A 13,434-nucleotide genomic window follows, 5' to 3' on the forward strand; every position below is an offset into this window, starting at 1 on the left:
TCATTAAAATACAAGTTGAAATCCTCTCCTCTTGAAGTTTCTTTTTGATTGTATTTCTTCTTTTTGTATCTATGCTTATCTATGCTTATTTTTTTGTTTAAAATGCTAATGAGGCATATTCAAAATGTCTTCCACTGAAATGAATTTTTTTTCTTTGTTTCGGTGGTATAAAACACATCTATAGTCAGTACAATTTGAAAAATAAAAGTCATTTAGTAAAAAAATGTATTATCAGAATATGTACATCTGAGTTCTAATAGAGATTGAGACAACAAAATATGAATTAAATATTGTTAATCATATAATTTCTCAGAGAAACTTCAAGTTGCTTATAATAAATATTATACATCTTTATTTTTTTAGAATTGTTAGTTTTTCTCAGTTGCTCTAGATAGATACTTGAGTAACACAAGAAATATACTTGAGTTTTCGTATCAGATAATATATTCAGAATAGCACACCCTGAACCAAGAATGTTTCTACTTTTCTTTCAGTGTCTCTGGCACCAAATGATGCACTACAAAAAAAGAAATAGCCTTTCCAGTCGTATTCATTAAGAATTTTGTAATTAAGAAGTTATAAAAGAACACATTGTCATCTTTATGCTTACAGCCCATATTTATATATGATGTCTAATAGTCATATTTCTTAATAATTCAAAATGAAAAGTAGGCTTTTAAGATCAAGACAGATTATACCTTTGTTTTTCTTTTTTATAAATCTACAAAATCTTATAAAGAAGGAATTCCTCTAAAGAGTTTCAGATTTGGCTCAGATCAAATAAAAAGGCAAACATTACTGGGAAAATTGCCATTTGTCAACTGTTCCATGTCATATCATGTGGTGATACAGTTCTCTAAACAGCAAATGTCAGAATGCTGACACTCTACTGTACAAACTAAAACAAGTACAAAATTGAGCATAAACGATCCAAAAATATTGGCGGCAGTGCATTTCTAGATGAATGGTGTTTGTGATGACTAATATTTTCTTCCTAAGGTTCTAGTACATCTTATTTATTTTCTATAGGACATCCCTGGGGGAGGGGGACAGAGAACACATTAGAGTTGAGTTATTTTTAAAGTTAACAATGAAAAAATAATTTTGAATCCTTGTGTAATTAAAAATGGAACCGTACAGAAGGGTGACTCACTCCTATCATAAGAAGCTGAAAGTTAAAAATTATGCAATATCCTGAAAGTAGAAAGATTGATTCTAATATTGCTTCATACAAAAACCCTTCAAATCCATTCCAAAGTTCACCTATTTAGACTATTTGTTGGTATCACTGCATTGTGCTTTTGTAAATGCAAAAATACAGCAAAGCATGAAAAAAAGGTCATTTATTGCATCAAATAGTGTCTTATAATGATCAAACAATTGCTTTCATTGACTGAAAAGTTAAAGTATATATTCTTCAAATACTCAAATCTTACCTTTAGAGAGACATTAATATGAATTGTTTTTTTCATCCAATTGTGATTTCAACATACCCTAACCATTAAGGTATACAAATTTATGTAAGAAAGCAGAGGTCCTAATATGTGCTACATTTGATTCAGAAATATAGATGACAGTTCCCTTTACTAGATAGCCTTAGAGTGACTAGTTCTTGTCATAATGTTGTCATAGTGATGGTGACATCAATGTACTTCACGGTAATCACTGCAGCAATTTATCTGAGAAAAATATCAGTGCTGATTCCTGGTGCATTTTACATTTCAAAATGCTATAAAATGTACTATTTAATATATTACAGGTAAATGGATTTTACTTAAGTAAAGCATGCAAAAATAAAGACTAACATATATATATATATATATATATATATATATATATATATATATATATATATATCTGTGAAATGTAGATAAAAACACAAGTTTCTGAATGGATGATAGTGAACATAGCCAAGAGATCACGATTAACTGGTTGCTAAGGAAGATTCTGCTCTCAAGTGCCTTTGCCAAATACAAAAGCTCCTCAAGTCATGAGCTCAGTTTAATTATTTTGTTAAATCCTTTTTAATTTTTTTGTACTCCCAGGAGTGATATGGTGGTGATAGTCCTGAATTCTGGATTGCATCTCTCACAGTCTTGGCAAAACACTTTCAGGGATCACCTTTCATGCCAAAGGGATGTTACTGAAACTTCAGATGTTACATGTTGTGGTTCAATTATCTCTTACTCCATTGCTTTGCAGATTAACATCACAATAAGCAATGAGAGAGGATCTTAGAGATGGACAGAGAATCCCCATTTTTAGGTCACTAGCTCATTAAAAATGAAAATTGTATACATGAAAAGGTTACTTTTTGTATATTTAAATGTATTCTTTTAATAAATAAATATTTGAATACAAAACTATGATATAATCATTGAGCTTTTCCCACAAGATCATAGGATTTATTTTTAAAATAATAACTCATAATGAACCATAGATGTTGACCATTAATGGATCCCATGCTGAATTTTGGAAGAAAATTACTCCCTCCTCCAATCCAGGAAACATGTCTCTGTAATTGATTATACAGCTTAAATTTGAGAAGACCTTAATGTCCTTCATGAATCTGTCAATCTGGCCAGTCATCAATTCTTTATCTAAAAGTAATTAATTCTAATTAAAATAAAGCCTCTCTGGGCAAAGTGGAGCTTACTGATTTGTGTAAATTCTATAAGTTTGTGGAGGATAAACTATGAAAACCACAACCAGATTACTTTCAGTCAAAAATTTGCTTCATTTATCATTCTTATCAGTTAGACACTGAAAATTAGCACTGCTATTTTGTCACCATGTGATTTTACTTCAAAAATGTCAACTTAGATGTAGTCAAAGATAATGACCTATCTTTCATGAAAGGACAATCTTTTAATTGATTAAAAAATAATGTACTTACTGAGGGCTCTATTATTTAAATGGGTTGAAAACAAGTACCCCCAAACTGCCTTTGTCATGTGTACTAATCAACCTCCTCCCCTTGGAAACCACAGGCCCCCTTCTCATTCCTTAGCTCAAAATGGCATATAATCCTCCATTGCCCAGCTTGTCCTTTGGTCTTATATCCTTATGAGACACCAATACATACAGCATTAAATGTGTTCTTATCCTGCTAATCTGTTTAATGTTAATTTGATTATTATACCAGCAAAGAACTTAAAAGGTAGAAGAATCTTTTCCTTCCCAACAATAGCTTTCATGGAGCTAATTTTGATTCAGTATTATTGATAAAGGATTTTTTTCCATTTAGGAAATTTTCACAAGCCACTGAGTAGACATTTGAAATTCTGAATATTTACTTTATGCCATATAATTTCAGACTGGTTTCGTGTGGGACTGGAGACCAAAAGCAGTATTGAATGCATGCTGTCAGTAGTATGTTTATGTGTTGTATTTACAGCTATAGAAACATATATATGAACACGTTTATACTGTTCAATAAAATGTACATTTTTGTTGCATCATTTATCTTTAGTCATTATCAGTGCCTTTGCAATCCCAAATGATAAATTATCATAGACCACTGCTTCCTAAACGTAGGCTACTTTGTGCATGGGAGATTTTTGTCAATATCTGGAGACACAGTTTGTCACAAATGCATATGAGGAAGTGCTACTGTACCTAGTAGTTGGAGACAATAGATCACAGCTAAACATTCTGCAATGCATGGGATATCCTTCATAAAAAAGGCTTACACAGTCTCAGATACCTCAAATGCCAAAAGCCTCAAGGTCTGCCAAAGACACAAACACAGATACACACACACACACACACACACACACACACACACACACACATATCAAGGCTCTATAAAACCAACTGATATTGATGACCACATTCTATTGATCTGGAGAGCAGATCAAATCATTTGCATCTTATAAAGATGTTAATTTTTCAAGGTTTAATCTCAAGCATGATATGTAGTATACCATCCCAATTTTCAGACACCTCCTCAGGCTACTTCAATATTCGTACCAGTTTTGAACACTAATTCTCATAGGTTGTAAATAAGCATGTAGTTTGCTGAATTGAAATGAATATGTCCTGCTACAATGCATATATACACCTGGGAAAGTAAGCATACTGCAATTCAGCAAGACGTGCTAGAAAGTACTGTCCTAAAAAATACATAATAATTTACATTGTGCATATGTTCTGTCTAGAGCACTAACCATATTATCAGAAAAGTCTTTCCAATGTTGTGGAAAAGTACATGCTTGGTTTTATTTCATATTACTGAACACATGTTAAAGAAAACATTTACCACCCAGGAGAGTACAGATCAAGTCCAAGATAATAAAGTATTTCTTGTTAAAAGAGAGAGGAAAAATATTACTCAGCCATCAGAAAGGATGAATACCTACCATTTATTTTGACATGGATAGAACTGGAGGGTATTATTCTGAGTGAAATAAGTCAATTGGAGAGACAATTATCATAGTGTTTCACTCATATGTGGAAGATAAGAAATAGTGAAAGGGAGCATAAAGGAAAGGAGGGAAACTGAGTGGGGAAAAATTAGGGAGGAAGACAAATCATGAGAGACTTCTAAATCTGGGAAGCAAACAAAGGGTTGCAGAAGGGGAGGTAAGTGGGGGAATGGGGTAACTGGGAGATGGGCAGTATAAGGGCACATGAGATGAGCACTGGGTGGTATATGTTGGCAAATTGAATTTAAATAAAATATAAAAAAATTTAAAAAGAGAGACAGACTCTAACAAATATCAAGATTGCATAGAATCTTTTACATAAGTGGTTTAGATTTGTCTTCATTAGCTTAAAAATGAGCTTTTTTTAAGATTTTATTTTTAAGTCATCTTCATACCCATTGGAGCTCAAACATAGTCACAAGATCAAGAGTCATATGTTCTACTGACTAAGCCAGCCTGGTGCCCTCAGATGGGTTTTCTTTACTGAATGTTTTGTTTCCTACTTTCTGTCACTTTTTCCCCCAGGCAGCCCTATTTTATTCTTCAGTTAACAAATAGTCCCAAAAATATATGACATAACCTCTAAAGCTATTCCTACTTTATGCTGAAATGCTGAAATGTAGATGAGAGAATTATCAGGCACTCATATTCTAGAAGAGAGCTGTATTCTGAAGAAAATGCACTCCTGTATGGACCAAAATAGTCAGACCCTGTTACTTGTGCCAACCAAGACCGTGAAACGTGGCTAGCATGACTCAGAAATGGATTTTCAATTTAATTTAATTTAAAAATTATTTTTAATTAAGTTTTCTAAAATGTTGAAATTTTACTTAATTTTGATTAGTAGCTCCTGTACTGAAGAGTTCAGTTCTAGAATACCAAGGACTCAAAGAACCTGAGATGAAAAGTAACAGATAAAATCGATTTGAACAGGACAGCAGATATATTAAGACAAAAAGGAAAAAGTTTACAATGAATCGACTCTTATAAAAGTTTAATCTTCTTTCAACATTTAGGTTCTTTTGAGTTTTAGGTAACAAGGCCTTACGGAAGGAAGGTGGAAATATGTTATCTTTTTTTTTAAATGATGTGACTTATTATGTTTTGGGGCAATTCTAAGAATTTAGAAAATTTAAGAATAAGGTGGAACATTCCTGTAATTGCTTTAGAATGAAAGAAAATAATATACATGTTTTCTAAGATTTAAAGACTTTTTTGATGGCATACTGACACTTGGATAAATGGAAGTCAGAACTCTGTTATTTAGAGCTCCAAGGAAGAGATGGCTGCCAGGCAGGGCTACACAAAGATTTCCCTCCCCACGTCCCACTATTGCTTCTGTGGCATTAGCTTAGTCTAGAGGACTCCTTGTGGATTCACTAATTTGAATGATTTTTCAGGCTCAGGGCCTAGTCGTCTGGTTCCTCACCCTGAAACAATTAAGGTGGATGGATGATGGTGATCCTGAATGTGAGAGCCTGATAAGGGAAGTAGTTGTGGCTTGGATTTGCTTAGCTATTCAAGAAGGGGAATCAACCAGCTTTTAGGGAGGTCCTTAAGACAGAGTCAAGACAGCGCAAACACAAAACAAAACAAAATTATATTACAACTGATTTCATATTGTCTTAACATCAGTTTTGACCACAATTATTTGGAGAATGCTAGTAGCTCAAGCAGTAGATGATACTTTTAGAGAGGAGAGAGTAGATGTTCCTCTAAACTATGTAGAAAAACATTTTTTAACGAGCGTCAAAGGGAGGGATGTAGAAATATACATAGGTCAAACTGTAACCAAATTTTCCATTTATATAGCAAGAACAGATCTGAAATTTTGGGGTTTCTAACATACCATGGTAGAATTGTAAAGTATGTTATAGTATGAATTATATATTTTTATGACCATAATATCTTGGTGTATTCCTTGAGTCAAGATAGTATGTAGAAGAGTTTTGTTTTTGGAGGTTATACACTGAGAGTTTAGTAAAATATGTGTAAAGGTTAATGGTGTTTGTAACTAAAGTAAAAGGGTGGTCGTGGTGCATGGGAGGTTCTGGGAGCAGGCTGAAGGGAGAGAAGTACGAAGGAGAAAGCTCTGGAGAGTAGGAGGTCCACTGGAGGGGTGAGGCAGTTACTTACCAGGGGGAATCAATAATCTGCATTAATCTTTAGAATGGCACAGATAGTAGTAATCTCTATAAGATTTACCTTTAGGTAAAAAAAATATAGAGAGCAAGGAACATACCATGGACTAACCAAACAGCAACTCTGGGAACATAATATGATTTCTAATAATAGTTTAAAAAGCAATAAATGTTCCATGTCCAATTTACCACCATCTTACAAGATAGGAGAGGCAACCCATGGGTATTGCTAGTATGGTAGTCTGTCTGGGTAGAAGTTGTTTCTGGCACAGGGTGAAAAGTCTTTTCCAATGGTGAGGACTTTGTGCCATGCAATGTCATCTGAGATGATATCTTCTCCAAGAGCTAACTCCTGGGCCAGGGCAATGTGGTCTGGATATGGGACTGGGGTATCCTTTTTTAAATGAATATCCATTTGTGTTGATACGGGCCTTATTTTTATGGCTTAATAGTATTATAGCAAGGCTGAGTGTCTTGTAAAATCTAAAGGAAATTTTGAGCTTGAAAACTTGACTTATAAATATCTTTTAAGTCGAGACCTTGTGGGTACACAGCTAGCCTTTGCACCAAGGATGTTGTCATAATTGGACTGAAGTTCCATAAACTGACTAGTACAATTAAATCTCTAAATAAGTGTTCAAGGTTTGATCTAGATGGGTGATGAGGGAGATTCTGCTGCAGATAGGTTATAAATCATATGACCAGGTTTGGGTACATGTTTTTAACATGATGTCATGTTTTTCAATTAAAATATCTGTGGCTGCATTTGGAGCTGCAACATTTTCTTGTAGGCAGGTCTCCAATTTAGCCAATTAGTATGGATCCTTTGCCTTAGTTGATTTGGTTGGTGATGGATAAGCCAGTGAAGACTTTGGGTTTTAGTCTTCAGCATCTGCCATGTTTGGTTGAGACAATGGCTTACCTAGAGGGTTTGTGCTTCTGGATTACAAACCTATAAAAGCATCCAGACCAATAGCAATGAGACCAACAGTCAACAGAATGGTGTGTAGCTGCACTTGACAACCTTTGTCATCTGATGTTGACATTCCCCTGGACTGATTATTACCCATGAGGGATTGTCTGGTGGAGTCATTATGTGATATGGTGTTGATTTTATCATCTCTGAGTGTCATTTTTATTTTCTTTATTAAGTCTAGTTTTATATCTTCCTTTTGTTAGTCTACAGTGTCTATTAGAATTGCCCTGAAAAAGTAATTTTAATTTTCTGGCAGGAATCAGAGTACTACAGGAATTAAGGATCCACCCCCTTATAATCTGAATATTGACAAAGATTTTTAGAGTGGTGGAAATTTAGGCTCAAATGAGTCCTATATTAGATGAGCAGGGTCCTAGCCCATGGGACAACTTACAATTAATGGGTCCCGGGAGAGTATACCCTAGATCTGGCCTCCAAATCTATGGGATGTGGGCAGAATTGAAAATCCATAAAGATAGTTGGAGACACCATTAAAGAGCATCATATATAAGTTATGTTTATACACATGTAGGTCAGACATATTCTGCCTTTAAATACAGGAGAGATCTGTAGGAAGGTTTTTTTTAAAGTTAGTGTGTGGTGTGAGTTGGCTAGAGGGCCTTGAGTTAAGAGAGATTAATGTCTGGGGCAAGAACACCAGTTAGTGGTTTATTTTGTAACTGAAAGGAGAGTTCTTTGAGGAGGCCATTAGGCTTCTCAGTTAAACCACTGGGTATAGGCATACATTGGAGATATTGCAAATTTGGTTCCAGATCACAGTAATAAAGTGAGTATCACAATAAAGCAAAATCAAATGAGTTTTTTCGTTCCCCAGTGCATATAAAAGTTATGTTTATACACTACCATAGTCTATTATGTAATAGCATTATATCTAAAAACACTGTATATACTTTAAAATATTTTACTGCTAAAAAAGGCTAATTCTCATGTGAGCTTTCATTTCAGCAAATTGTAATCTTTGTGCGGGTAGAGGTTTTGACTGGATGTTGATGACTGCTGACTGATCAGGGTGGTGGTTGATAAAAGGATTTTATGAGGTTTGCCACATGGATTAACACTTGCTTTCACTTCAACACTTAGAGGCCATTGTAGGGTTATTAATTGGCCTATTTTCCATATTGTTGTGTCTCAGGGAACAGAGAGGCTGGAGAGAGGGAGAGAGATGGGGAAATGGCCAGTCAGTGGAACAGTCAGAACACAGACATCTGCTGATTAAATTTGCCACCTTACATGAGTGTGGTTTGTGGCACGCCAAAACAATTTCTTTTTTTTTTTTAAATTTTTACTTATTTATGATAGTCACAGAGAGAGAGAGAGAGAGTGAGAGAGAGGCAGAGACACAGGCAGAGGGAGAAGCAGGCTCCATGCACCGGGAGCCCGACGTGGGATTCGATCCTGGTCTCCAGGATCGCGCCCTGGGCCAAAGGCAGGCGCCAAACCGCTGCGCCACCCAGGGATCCCCACGCCAAAACAATTTCAATAGTAATATCAAAGATGTTAATGTCAACAATGGAAAGGTTTGACATATTGTAAGAATTACCAAGATGTGACAGAGACAGTGTGAGCAAATGTTGGAAAAATAGCTCTAATAGACTTGCTTGACACAGGGTTGCCACAAATCTTAAAAATAAATAAATAAAATATATGCAAAGTACAATAAAACAAAGTACAATAAAATAAGGTAGGCCTGTATTGTATATTCTGAGAAAGGTCTGAACATCCAAAGGGGATAAGGAGTGTTTTGATGAGGCCTTATATTGTAACCTCAGAATATGCAGAGATGCAGGTGACTTTGATTTAAACTAGCTATTTGTGAGATAAAGAGTTCATAGAGTTCTGAACAAAGGGGACAATTCATAGGCAATGACTCAAGGATTAATTTTTAAAAATGTATCAATAAGGTATTTTGCTGACCAGTGCTAAGATGGCTATCTGAAGTTTGGCAAATTGGCTAACTTTTGGACAGGATACTTTATCTAGGACACACCAGCTAGGGGATGGAAAGCAACACCATACAACTGAGCTCCATCCCTTTGATGGTGGCAATGCCATCCATATAGAATATGAACTCCATTGCTTCATTCATTTGATCCCATGAGGTGTCAAAGGTGTCTGGGGGAATGGCAACTTTATCCAGCACCCTGGCTCTGGCAAGGTACTGAGGACAAGAAAGGCCATACCCTCTTCAAGGTAGGATGTGCCAGAAAGCCCAGATTTGACTGTCCTGTATCAAGGATGCCTCTGTAAAGTTGTTGACTTTAAGAGGTGCTTCATTCATAGTCTAGGCATAATGGGTAACTAGGTGTAGAGAGTCACAGGTTCAGGGATCTGTGAGAGTCACTATTTTTTTAAAGATTTTATTTATTCATCACACACACACACACACACACACACACAGAGGCAGAGACAGGCAGAGGGAGAAGCAGGCTCCATGCAGGAAGCGCAATGCGGGACTTGATACAGGGCCCTCAGGATCACACCCTGAGCCAAAGGCAGACACTGAACCACTGAGCCACCCAGGTGTCCCGAGGGCCACTATTTTTTTAAAAGGGCCAGTAAGTGGTCAATAATTTTTGTTCAAATGGTGTATAGCACAGAGTCAAGGTCAGACTCTAGCATCCAAAAGCCAAGGGCAACCTATGGCTGTCATAGGTGTTTAGGTACTAGGGAGGCCTGAGAAGAGGCTGATTAAGCCTCTGTGGTGATTGAGTCTCTGAGGGCATTTAGGAGAGTGACAACCATTTTGATTCTTCTAAATCAGGATTACAATGAAGAGAAATGTGCTTCTAAGAGAAAATAACTGAGCTTGTCAGTGTGTTGTCCTCTAAACAGTATAATCTGATATTTAGCTGACAGTGAGTATTGCTACTATTGAGATCAATACCATTCAGTATCTCCATTTTGTAGGCAAAGATAAGCCTTATTTGTATTTCCTTTCAGAAGGCATATATTCACTAAGATGAGAGTTTAAACTCAATTCCTCACGAGATGTTTTTACTTTGATCTTCATTTTCTTCTTGTCATAATCAAGCACAACAGGCATGCTTCATGAGACTGTGTTTTTTTGTTGCAGATCTTTTGCAACAGCCAGCATGTTCACACTTAAACAGGTGTGTTTCCTCACGAAAAAGAAAATATGGCTCTGGAGACTAAGCACAGCTGTGTAGCTTATACCACAGTCTTCTCTTGGACGTTGACACACCTCTTTTCTGCAGCATGCGTTTTTGTATGTTGCTTACCTTCACCTTTGTGTTTGGATGTTTTCCACCATATTTCCATATTATTTCATTTTTCATGGGTTTCTCTCACATATTTTTGCTGCAGTGGAACATCCCTTTGACAAACGCAACCCTTGTCGATCATCCCAGGCCCATTCAGACTACTGAGTGAAGCAGTGTTCTGCACATATTTCATTGTTTCACTTGAATTCCTTTATTATAAAATTCATTTTTGTGCCAGTACTGATGGAATTGTAGCTACTGATGTTTCTTAAAGGCTTTCTTACAACCTTCACAATGGCATACATATTGTTTTTGCTGATTTTTATGTTTGTATTCATAATATTTCTTCAGGTTTGATTTTGTGTTAAATCTTTTTCATAGCCACTAACTGTGAAAATAAACAACTTTTCTCCAGTGTGGATCAGGATGTGGCAACTAAGATGGAAGTCCCTGATGAAGGCTTGGCCTCTCTTCATTTTCAAAAATAAGTTTGTCTATGAGCTTGCATGGTGCATATCTAGCTTTGGGGCCTTGTAATCAGCTCTGCAGTCTGCTAAAGTGAGGAAAACCTCTTGAGGGCCATGGGGAGCAGCAGAATGAGTGAGGGCAGTTAGGGCAGGGCTGAACTGGGCTATTTCCTATCCCAGTGAACAGCATCTGCAATGAAATGCATCTGTGATAATCAGGGAAGGCAGGCCTGGGCATCCCCGTGCAGGTCTAGGAAGGCAACCATATATGTGGCCACTTGAGGCAATCAAGTGTAGACAGCCACAGCTTCTTCCAGAGTGAACCATTTTGGACCAACCCCATGTACTACACAATTGCACTTTATAGAGTGGTCCTCTGTGGGGCCTGTCAATTTTAATGTGGACAGATTTTAGAGCTTTTTGTTGATGAGGACCCTATTTAAGGTAGGCTGATTTGTAAGTGCAGTATCAGAGAAATTAAGTAGAATATCTGAATGAGCCATATGTTGCTTCCAGAACACAAAAAAGACTAAACTAAAGCATGTTGAACTTTTATGTCCTTAATGAGTGTGTTAAATAAAATTCCTTCAAGGAGGATGTCATCATTGTAATGTCATACTTCTGCTGATGGAGAAAGCTAGATCCAGTTAAGATATTGTCTGGAAATATTGTGTATAGTGGCACAGCTGTTGTAGTACTCTGGAGGGTGGCCTGGAAAAGGGATATTGCTTTCCTTAAAAACTGCCACTAAGAAGCTGTTGTAATAGGCACAAAAGACAACGTATTAGCCAAATCTCTTCTACCAAAATATTTACTGGGTGTTGATCTCATGAGGTCAGTAATTTTAATAATATTGGGTATTGGGTATGGGGACTTTCGCAAATGGAATCACAGCATTAAACTTACAGTAATTCACTGTGAGGTAATATTCATTTTTCTCTCTTTTCTTTAATTTTTGAAAATTTAAGAGTAAGCAATATTTAACTGTAATGGAGGATGAATAAGCATAATCACTCCTTTATTAATTAGGTCTTGTTTAATAAACTTGAGTTCTTAAAGGTGCTATTTTTTTTTTTAATTTTTATTTATTTACGATAGTCACAGAGAGATAGAGAGAGAGGCAGAGACACAGGCAGAGGGAGAAGCAGGCTCCATGCACCGGGAGCCCGACGTGGGATTCGATCCCGGGTCTCCAGGATCGCGCCCTGGGCCAAAGGCAGGCGCCAAACCGCTGCGCCACCCAGGGATCCCTTAAAGGTGCTATTTTACTTATATGGGACCATCTTAATTATTTTAACTGGGATGTCAATGGGGTCCATTTTTGTTAAGCCAATTTGTAAGTACCAAATATTTTATTTAGTTTCAAATAATTTCTCATGATCTTAGTGTCTTTGTCCAATACAGAATATTTAGGATAATGGATATTATAGCTATGGTAAATTTAGGCAAGGCTATAGTTAAAGTAAGGAATACCTATTTTTTCCCTCTATTTTATATTTACTTTCTTAAGTTTATAGGGGTGCCATGTTTAAATTCAGTGAGATCTTCTGGCAAAACTGAAATTTGAGACCCAGTATGACTAAGTTCCTGCACTTTGTCAACTGGTGCATTTAGTAGTCGTTAATTTAGAGCCTGTGTTGTAGAGGCAAAAAAGGCAATCAGCATCTTTTAAATCTTTTTGTTACAAAAATTCTTTTAGTAAATTTTGGATTTCTATCTGGGTCAAATTATGCATCTTTGTTTGAATTAAGCTACATATGTATAGTTTATTTTTATTTTTCTCATTGCATCTACATTTATTTTTTCCCCCTTTCATTCTTTTATTTTTAGAGTTTTGGGCTTCTAGCTACCTAAGTTTGCATCTGATAAGTCATAGTGTGAAACTTCCAGTTGGTTACAGAAAAGGAGGGGGAAAAGGTCCAGCAGCCTGCCTTGTAGGCAGTTGGCTCTTGCTCCAGCCTGCCTAGTCCACCTGTAAAGGGTTGCATTTGCACTTGAGAGGTAGAGCAGCCTCTCCTTGGGACAGTGTAGTAAGTAAGCAATAGTGTCAGAAGATACCAACCCCATCATATGTTATGTTGGGGCATTTACAAAGGCCCAAGCATACTGGCTAGGGATCTTGCATTGCTTTAGTAATGGAGTAACTGGTAGGTGTTCTAATTAGGGATGTGATATTAGTTT

The sequence above is a fragment of the Vulpes vulpes genome, chromosome 7 (genome assembly GCF_048418805.1).
Source record: "Vulpes vulpes isolate BD-2025 chromosome 7, VulVul3, whole genome shotgun sequence".
In the NCBI taxonomy this organism is placed as follows: Eukaryota; Metazoa; Chordata; class Mammalia; order Carnivora; family Canidae; genus Vulpes; species Vulpes vulpes.